Source organism: Panulirus ornatus, chromosome 58 (genome assembly GCF_036320965.1).
Source record: "Panulirus ornatus isolate Po-2019 chromosome 58, ASM3632096v1, whole genome shotgun sequence".
Classification (NCBI taxonomy): domain Eukaryota; kingdom Metazoa; phylum Arthropoda; class Malacostraca; order Decapoda; family Palinuridae; genus Panulirus; species Panulirus ornatus.
In genome coordinates, this window is record NC_092281.1 from 17169719 (window position 1) to 17179718 (window position 10000).

The window sequence follows — 10000 nt, forward strand, 5'->3', positions numbered from 1 at the left end:
GAATGAGCTGAACAACTCTTTTTTTTTTCAACACTCTCGCTGACATATGGACGAATTGACTAGTTAGATTCAATGCAGTACAATAGATACGTCCAATGATAGAATTAGTCCGTTTTTTCGCTTTAAGTCCACAATTTGTAACAATATTTGTCTTTTGTTTTTCCTTTTGTTAGTTGCATAAAGTTTGCGGATTATTCTAGAATCATCTTTATGTCTTTCTACTCATACCGCAGGAACCTTTAAGGTCCCGTGTCTTCCACCATCACAAGCAGCCTGGAGAAATCCCAATGATCTGTCGCTGTTTGAATTCCTTTGTGTTGCCTTTGTATTCAGCTTATCTAAAAATGTGAATGCACTTCAACGAAATGTATTGCTCAAGAACCGACTAAAGTTTCGAATTGAATTAATTGTCATTGAGGAAAAACCTTTCATACATCTTTCTTTCTTTTTTTTTTTTCATCTATTCTTTTTTTTTTTTTATTTTCGTTGTGATCGAGAAACACCGGAATATCTTAATGGAAAGGTAACTATCAAGTGTGATGACATCATCATAATGACTATAAAATGGGTATCTAATTACTGGGTATCTAATTACTGGGTATCTAATTACTGGGTATCTAATTACTGACCCATTAAAGGATAGGTTGTTACTGGCCAGTGTAAAGAGAGGTCATTACTGACTTTGCTGGGGATAGGCTAGCTATTCATCATCTCGGGGACAGGTGGATGATAAATATTCTAGGAACAAGCAATTATTGATCATCTTAAGAATATGCAATTAATGACCACCTAAGAGATAGGCAATTTGTAACCATCCCAAGGATAGTTAATTATAAACCATCTTTAGGATAGGTAAATATTGCCCATCGAAGGGAGACATAATCATAATCCATCCCTCAGGGATTGGTAGATATTGACACTGCAAGATGCAGGTACTGCAGCATCAGATTCAAAACACTCAGTCCTGGGAGAGCTGACCATAGCTCTCCCAGCCCCAGTGATAGCGAGGGAGAGGAGCATAATAATAATGGCTGGGAGAGTGAAAAAGATGAAAAAGAAGAAGAGATAGTTAGGAAACAGTGTGTGGGTGTTTGGGCTGTGGAGGGATGAGAGTGGTGGAGACAGAATAGGGATAGGAGAAAGGGAAAGCGATGGGGAACAGAGGGCAGCAGAAATAGACAGATAACCATCACTAAAGAAGTGAGGTTTTAAGGAGTAGCAGTGGGGTTAGGACGAAGGAGGTGGGTTGAGGTGGTAGGAGGTATGTGTGTGTGTGTGTCTGGAGTAGGTTGCAGGGGGCAGGGTTGGAGCGAGGGAGGGAGAGAGGGAGAGGGAGGGAGGGAGACAGAGGGCGGGAGGGGTCTGGACGTAACAAGTCGCCTCCATCAGGGACCCAATTAAAGCTGTAACCCGCGGGGGTGGCTCAGCTCTGACACCCCAGCCAGGGCGCCTGTACTACCCTCCTCCTCCTCCTGCCGGCGGGAGTTCATTACCAGGGTAAAGACTGCAGGGGTGTGTGTGTGACCTGATCTATTGCCTGAGCCTCGCGGATACCTGTGTGTTCCTGGTGTGTGTGTGTGTGGTGTGTGTGTGTGTGTACCTATGTGTGTTCCCGGTGTTTTGTTCATTATTTACGTCCTTCCATCTACATACACTGTAAATTACATGTGCCGCTTTCGGGGATAAGTCTTGGAATTAGCAAGGACTGCACATGATTCTGTGCTGAGAAGCACCGAGCGGTCTGTGAGTAATTGAATTTCCCCGCAAAATTGTTCTGTGACATTTGAAAAAAAATCTGAGGTAGTGTGAACACATTTTCTTTTTTAAATGCTAATAACGTTGCTTGGTCTACAGGGCTGATTTAGATTAAAGGCGAAGACTTAATGTCTGTCTATTCAGTAGACTCGGACAGTGAAGTTGGCCATGTCTAAGTTGAAATACAGTATGCTGGTAAATAAGAGAAGAAAGTATATATGTCATATTCATAATATTTGTATGGCATAGCATGATAATACAACGGCAGCTCTGCATCTGAACAATGATTGGTAATAACCCAACGAAGATCCTCACCAAGAACAGAACATTTCCACCAAGCTTCCATCAGCGACTCCTCGTCGCCCCGATGTGGGTCGTATGAGCCTGTTACCTGGGATGGTTTACCTCCTCCTCCTCCTCCTCCTCCTACTCTGGCGTGTAAGGCGATGACTACATCATCGTGACGAGGGCCAGTGAGCCGCAGACAGAGAGAGAGAGAGAGAGAGAGAGAGAGAGAGAGAGAGAGAGAACATTATCTCCGCATCGCTGACGGGATGAGACACGGAGCGTAAGCGACACGCAGGCTAGGGGGAGGAGGGAGGGAAGGAGGAGGAGGAGTGGATCTTAAACGCCGATAGTATCAGCAGCCAGCGCTCAGCAACACCTACCCAGCCGCAGATGACGCCGCTGATAAGGGATGAAGGTGTTATCTGGTCGGAGGCAGGGCTGCACACCGAGATGGGACAACAACTTCATCCCAGATGCCACCTGTGATATATATGTATATACATATATATATATATATATATATATATATATATATATATATATATATATATATATATATATATATATTGTGTGTACGTGTGTATATATAGATGTGTGTGTGTGTGTGTGTGCGCGCGCCATTTGCTGTTTCTTAGGTGAGCTAGGAAGCGTCAGGAACAGGTGAATGAGCCATAGAAGGTAAAAATAAAGATCCTTCCTTGGCTCTTTCCTCTATTCCTTATTATGGAACGTAATACAGGAGGGGATGGGGGGACTTCCAGATCACCCATCAACTCTTAGTGGCCGTCTGCCAGAAGCAAGATGTACGTAGGGAGTATTCTACCCTTCCCTTGTCCCCTGTACACAACAGATACAGTCCTCAACATACTTGACATTCGGGTCTATGCAGCAACACAACTAGACCCCTCCAACTCATACTGCTCTTATAACTAACCATCCTCCTCCTAGTAGAAATGATAAGCTTACCCCTGCCACACACTTAGGTAACCTCTCCTCACGGAGCCTTCCATCCTCAACAAACATAACACTGACAATACACACACACACACATACACACCGAACTAACCCGACCAGCACTGAGCACCCGACCTCACTAAGAGTCTTAAACTCCAACCCACCAGACATACACCCACCAGAAACTACACTCCCCACACAAATAACAAATGATAATGATAATAGTAATAATAATAATGATAATAATAATGATAATGGTGATGATAATGATGATAATAGGGTTCTGTTAAAAAGGTTTACAGAGCGGGACGCGTATGATCATACTCATTTGATCATTGTGGTGAAGGTGGTATGATAACTGTTGACCATGGTATCCTATTTTAACTTTTTACTTTTTTCTGTTTGGTAGTCAGCCCGCCCGGCTGACTAATGGGCGGGGGAAGGCCTTTTTCTGGATGCAGGAGGGCGGGCGTGGGCGTAGATGGGCGTGTGAGGCCGTGGTAATGACTCCCACTTAGAGCCTGTCTAATGAGCCAGTCCTCCCCCTACTATGTATCACCCTGGGCCCAGGTACCGTCACCCCTGTACACCAGCTGGTGGCATCATCCCCGTACACCCACCCACATCCACCATCATCACACCACCTTCCCCCCGTACACCACAACACCACTTACCCCGTACCACCAACCACTGTCGTCCCGTGACGGTCTCACCCTGGGACTACAGCCCCACATATCCCGGAAGTATCATGTGGTACGAGGAATATAGACAACGTCTCTCTTGGTGGTTAGGTTGGGCGATGCTGAGGGTGGTAGCGTGAAGGATGGGAGGCTTGGGTGGACGAAGAAGGTGGAGAATAAAGGAAAGGAAGGAAGAAAGGAAGGAAGGAAGAAGAAGAAGAAGAGGAAGAAGAGGAAGAAGAAGAAGAAAAAGAAGGAGAAGAAGAAAAAGAAGAAGAAAGGGGCAAACGGGGTATTGAGGAAGGGAAGAGGGAGATGGAAATGGACAAAGAAGAAAGAAAAGGAGGAAGGTCGCAAATGTGTGTCGGAAGAAGTCGATCTGGGGCTTCACCTCATCTGGCACTAACACCAACAGCAGCTGAAGAGGACACTTGAGGAGCGCCTCTACCCCTCATCCAGAGTCTATGAGGCGCGCCTCTACCCTTCATCCAGGGTCTATGAGGAGCGCCTCTACCCTTCATCCAGGGTCTATGAGGAGCGCCTCTACCCCTCATCCAGAGACTTATCAATCCACGTCTGTACTACAGCCATGACCGTTGTTTCTCCTGGAGGGTCTTTGCTGGGATAAACCTACCATTATAGGTTTTCCAGTAGAGTCCCCCAATATATGTCGTACGCCAGGAGGTCTTTCTCGTTATAGAAACCTCTGACGATGATTACCCACCGTAAGAATCTTCCACTGGAAGCCTGTTTGATGTAGGCTAGAGTTCTACTAGAAGTCGTCTGCCAGGTTAGAAATGGTTGTTGTTTTATGTCTGTTTTCTAGAGGTTTTCATCCTGTGAGTTCGATGTGTTTCGCAAGATTTAGGTCTTAGTTTGCTCCTTAAGGTTGTTTGTTCAGTATCCTTCCGCAAGTTTGAGGGCTCACTGGGTTTACAGCCAAGCGGTAGAAGTTTCAGTGGGTTTAACGAGATTGTGGTTTCAGTGGGTTTTGTTAGCTTATAGGTTCAGTGGGTTTCGCCAGCTTATGGGTTGTGTGTTTTGTTAGCTTTTAGGTTCAGTGGGTTTTGCCAGTTTGTGGATTCTGTGGGTTTTGTTAGCTTGTGGGTTCTGTGGGTTCCAGTGGCCTGGTGGCTCAACACAGGGTTCGAGTCCTTCACATGTCCTTGTTCGTGACGTTTTTAAATACCATGGGATTAGTCTCGCCCCACGGGTCCCCTGCTAGGGAGGTGGAGGAGGAGGAAGACGACGACGACGAGGAGGAGAGGAACAAGAGGAGGAGGAGTGGGAGAAGTGGGAGGAGGAGGAGTGGGAGGAGGAGGGAGAGAAGGAGGAGAGCAGATGAGAAGAATAGGAGAGGATTAAGGAATAAGAAGGCAGGAAAAGAAGAAGAAGAAGAAGAAGAAGAAGAAGAAGAAGAAGGAGAAGACAGATAATGAGATAACAATGAAGGAAGCACAAGAGAAAAGATTATGATGATGATGTTGATGATGATGATGAAGAGAGGAGGAGGAAGTGGAGGCAAATGACGAGAGGAAAGACTGACAGAGAAGAGGAAGACAGTGAAGATAATGACGAGTATTGTGATGACGACGATGTAGGTAATGAAGAAGAAATGGATGAAGAGAAGAGGAAAAGTTGATGAAGATGGTGGGTGACGATTATGATGATGGTGAAGATGAAGAAAAGAAGGAAGAAAAGGCTAAAGGAAAAATACTTATGGTGATAATAGAGATTGCGATCATAATGATGACGAGGTTGATGAAGAAGATGAGGCGAATGGAGAGGTAGTGAAAGATGATGATGATGATGAGGAGGAGAAAGTAGAAGAGGAAAAGAGTGGAAGGGGGGTGGGAGGGGGGAGAAAGATAAACACATCGACCAAAAGAGAAGGAAAGAGAGAGAGAGAGAGAGAGAGAGAGAGAGAGAGAGAGAGAGAGAGAGAGAGAGAGAGAGAGAGAGAGAAGAAGACAGCGTTCGTGCGTATCCACGAGAGTTTCCTCGATCTGTCTCTCCTTCAGGTCCTCCTGGAGGCGGGGGCGCATGCCCACTGCACTCACAGGAGGCAACAACTTTTCCCGTTATCGCTTTCCCGTAAAATGTCCATGGCAGTATACTTCCCTCATGACACACGACGTTCCTTCCTCAGCTTTCATGTCCCTGGCGGTTGGTGAGTGGAGGAGGTGGGTGGGTGGGTGGGTGCCATATGTTCCATTCTCCTGTTTCTACCAGAAACAAGATCATGGCCGCAGATAACCTCGTCAAGGACCATCAGGTCTCTTGTTATCTGTCCTTCCCGTGCATCCCCTTTTCATCATTCCTCCCTATCTCCTCCATTTCACCTTTCTTTATCCCATCTTTATTCTGTCTGCTTGCCCATTTTCTTCGCCTTGTCCTCTGAATCAATTCTCGTTTGCCTCCTAATCTTCTATCCCTCATCTGTTTCCCATCGCTCATCTCTTCCTCATTACCTCACATTATTACGACTCTAAGACACAAGTTCTTAACCTTCATTTACTCGTCCTCTCACCTTTCTTTACTCTCCCTTTTACTCTTCCTCTTCATCCTTCTCTCCCTATTCCTCTCCGTCTTTCTTCTTGTCTTTGTTCCATTTCATCCTCCTCCTCCTCCTCCTCCTCCTCCTCCTCTTACTACTACATCTACTCTTTCTTATCCTTCTCCATTCTCTCTCCCTCCCTCACTCTCCCGCTCTCACCCAATCTTTCCCCTCTCTCCCTCTCTCTCTCTCTCTTCCCCTCCCTTCCTCCCTCTCCCTCTATCTCTCTCTCTCTCCCCCCCTCTGCCTCTCCTCTCTCCCAGCTCCCCCCTCCAGCACCTCTCCCCAGCGCTGGGCCACTCTATGAATCAGACAGGCAGGCTGTGTTGATTATTCCTTTGTCCAATACCGACCGTCGACGCACGCTGTACTGGAGTGCTGGCCCGCTCCCCCTGATATATCGCCAGATTGGTTTACTAATCAGGAGGCCCGGCTCTTAACTTAACCCTGAATTGATCTAATAATCAGGATGATCGGCTTTTAATCTACCACCGGATTGATCTACTAATTACAAGGTCCGAGCCCTGATTTACGGCCCAGTTGGAGTAATATGATCAGAAGGGCTGTCGTCCCCTAGCCTGATTTATCGGCCCAGATGATCCCATCGGTGATCGAGAGAACTTAGCCCGATCGATTATCGGTAGGTTGATATGATAATCGGGGGGGGGAAGCTATCCTTAATCTCATCGTTATGCTGGTCTTACCACCTAACTTAGCCTGTCCCTAACTTATCGCTAATCTGATCAAGGATAATCGTGAGATCTAGCCTCTAACTTATCCTCAGGCTGGCGTAAGATAATCTTGAGATCCAACCTCTAACTTAGCGACAATCTGGTCTAAGACAATCACAAGATCAGGCCCCTTAACTTACCACCAGGCGAGGCTAATATAACCACGAGATCCGGCCCCCTTAACTTACCACCAGGCGAGGCTAATATAACCATGTGATCCGGCCCCTTAACTTACCACCAGACTGGTCTAAAACAACCACGAGATCCGGCCCCCTTAACTTACCACCAGGCGAGGCTAAAACAACCACGAGTTCGGCCCCCTTAACTTACCACCAAGCGAGTGTAATATAATCATAAGATCCGGCTCTTTAACTTACCACCAGACTGGTCTAATATAACCACGAGATCCGGGCGGCCCCCCCTTAACTTATCACCAGGTTGGTCTGATATAATCCAGCACTCTCTACAACCAGCGTATCGGAGTGTCTGCAGTCTGCTCACTTGCTAATTAGATTAAATAATTAACTCTCTGGGCCGCGCCTCCGACGATACAAAGAGATAAATTCCATAGGTCAGGTCGGTGGTGGTGGGGGAATGAGATACCCATTTGTGTTGATTATCAAGAGGTTAATAGGAGGAAGAAATGCTATTTATGCCTAATACCCGGATTTTTAATAAGGAAGGAAGCGAGATTTATTTTTTGATGATAATGAATTAATTTGGGAGAGACATTTACTCATGCATGGTAATCAAAGAGGAAGAGGCAATTACTGATTTACGTATAAAAGGGATTTATTTGTATATATATATATATATATATATATATATATATATATATATATATATATATATATATATATATACATACAATTGTTATGTGATTGTTGACCCACGACGGAGAATGTATTAGAGGTGTTGGCTCTTAGTATTGTTTATGTGGATCTGGTTCTTATGTTCCCTACTTCCTCCGGTTGCTTCCTTCCATTATAGCACTGTTTTGACTTCTGTCTTATTCTCACTTCCTACTCGCCTTCATTAACCTACTCTTCTCTCTTCTCCCTTCTTAATTTTACCCCCTACCCACTCTTCATTATCTCCCCTTTTACTCTCCCTTACCTTCTTCTTTCGTCCTCATCTTCATTCCCATCCTCCTACCCTTTCTAAACACACTCCTCTTCCTCCTCCAGTCTTTTCTCTCGTCTTTCTCTTCTCTCTTCCCTTTTCCCTCGGAGTCCACCACCTCAAGCGCTTGCTGGGGAGGTTGGAGGTGGTGGTGGTGGGGTGTTGCTCCCTGCCTCACCTATACGAGTGGATCGTCTGAACCTTCGTCATCACGGCATTAACCTCGCTGAATAATCCTCTCTCTCTCTCTCTCTCTCTCTCTCTCTCTCTCTCTCTCTCTCTCTCTCTCTCTCTCTCTCTCTCTCTCCCCATGCGCATTGGCGGTAACGAATAGAAAATATAAATTCACCTCTCGACGTCTTTTCCAGTAAAGGAAAAGTGGCGAATTAAATAAAGGATCGTGAGAATATGATAATGATAATGATAATGGGTTTTTTTTCTTATTCTTATATGTATGAGTTTATTTTTCAATTTTGATTCAAACTGGGACCCAGGAGTTACAGGTCTTTGTGCAGAGGAGAAAGAATATTATATATATATATATATATATATATATATATATATATATATATATATATATATATATATATATATATATATTTGTGTGTGTGTGTGTGTGAGTGTGTGTGTGGTTAGAAATGTGTGACCACGAAGTATATGTCGTTCAATATGGATCATATATTATCGCCTTCAGTGTGTGTGTGTATTAATGAACGACCAGTGTGGTTAGGAGTTAACAAAGGCTAGGTAGTTTATAGCTCTGTGTGTGTGTGCGTGTGTGTGTGTGTGATCATTATTTGTGTGTCGCTGGGAGACAGTTTTACACACATGTTGCCCCGTCTCTTAACCTTGCGTAATGTATATATATATATATATATATATATATATATATATATATATATATATATATATATATATATATATATATATATATATCAGCATCGTACTTGTATACGTACCCAAGCTTACATCAGATATGTGTGTGTGTGTGTGTGTGTGTGTGTGTGTGTGTGTGTGTGTGTGTGTGTGTGTGTATGCGTGTCTGAGTTTATATATACGTAAGTATATACTTGTTCGCACTTAACATTTTGCCTGCTTTACTACGAGACTCTTTTGGAGATTCTGCAAAAAGGGATGGACCTCAGTGGTGATCAAGGCTGTGTTGATGACTCATTTCTGGTTTATAAACGTTCGCTACATTTGTCGAAAGTGAATTTTACTGGATGATGCTGCTATTCATGGACTGGGAAATGGTCGTGAACTCCTTTGATCATGACAGTACAACCTTTGGGTACGATAGCCTAAGTGAAGCTTTGGCCTACCCTTTGAGCATCAGGTCAAATATCGATAAAGATTGTACGATAAAACTTCTAAAAATAAAAAAAAAAAGAAGAAAATCCCAAATTCTCATATGATGAAAAAATCCGGAATATTTTGTTATGATATTAAAAGACATCTTTTTTTTCTATCTTTTGTCATGAAGACTTCATTATCTCTATTCAGTTACAAGTATCCTGACATTGTCCATATCACCAAGTACAATAGAAATATGATCTCGTTCTGGTAGGAAGAGACTAAGAAAATGACTCAAATGCACAAAGACTTCGGTTTTTTATAATCACACCTCCAGATATACACTGACACATCCGGAGATGCAAGAAAACCAACCCGACGCTCTAGCGGGCCCCCGCCCAAAAGCACTTCAGATTGTACCTGTATTACTCAAAGATACATTGGGCAAGATGTAGCATTTATTATGATCCGTGCAACGATGCGCATACACGAATTCCATTATGTAACAATGGACGGCCAATCTCACGTTCGGTATGCCATTACCTGAACTGTATGAGCCATATGAAGTTCGGGCGAAGGAGTAATAGATACGAAGAAACATTACTTAAAATGTTACTTAC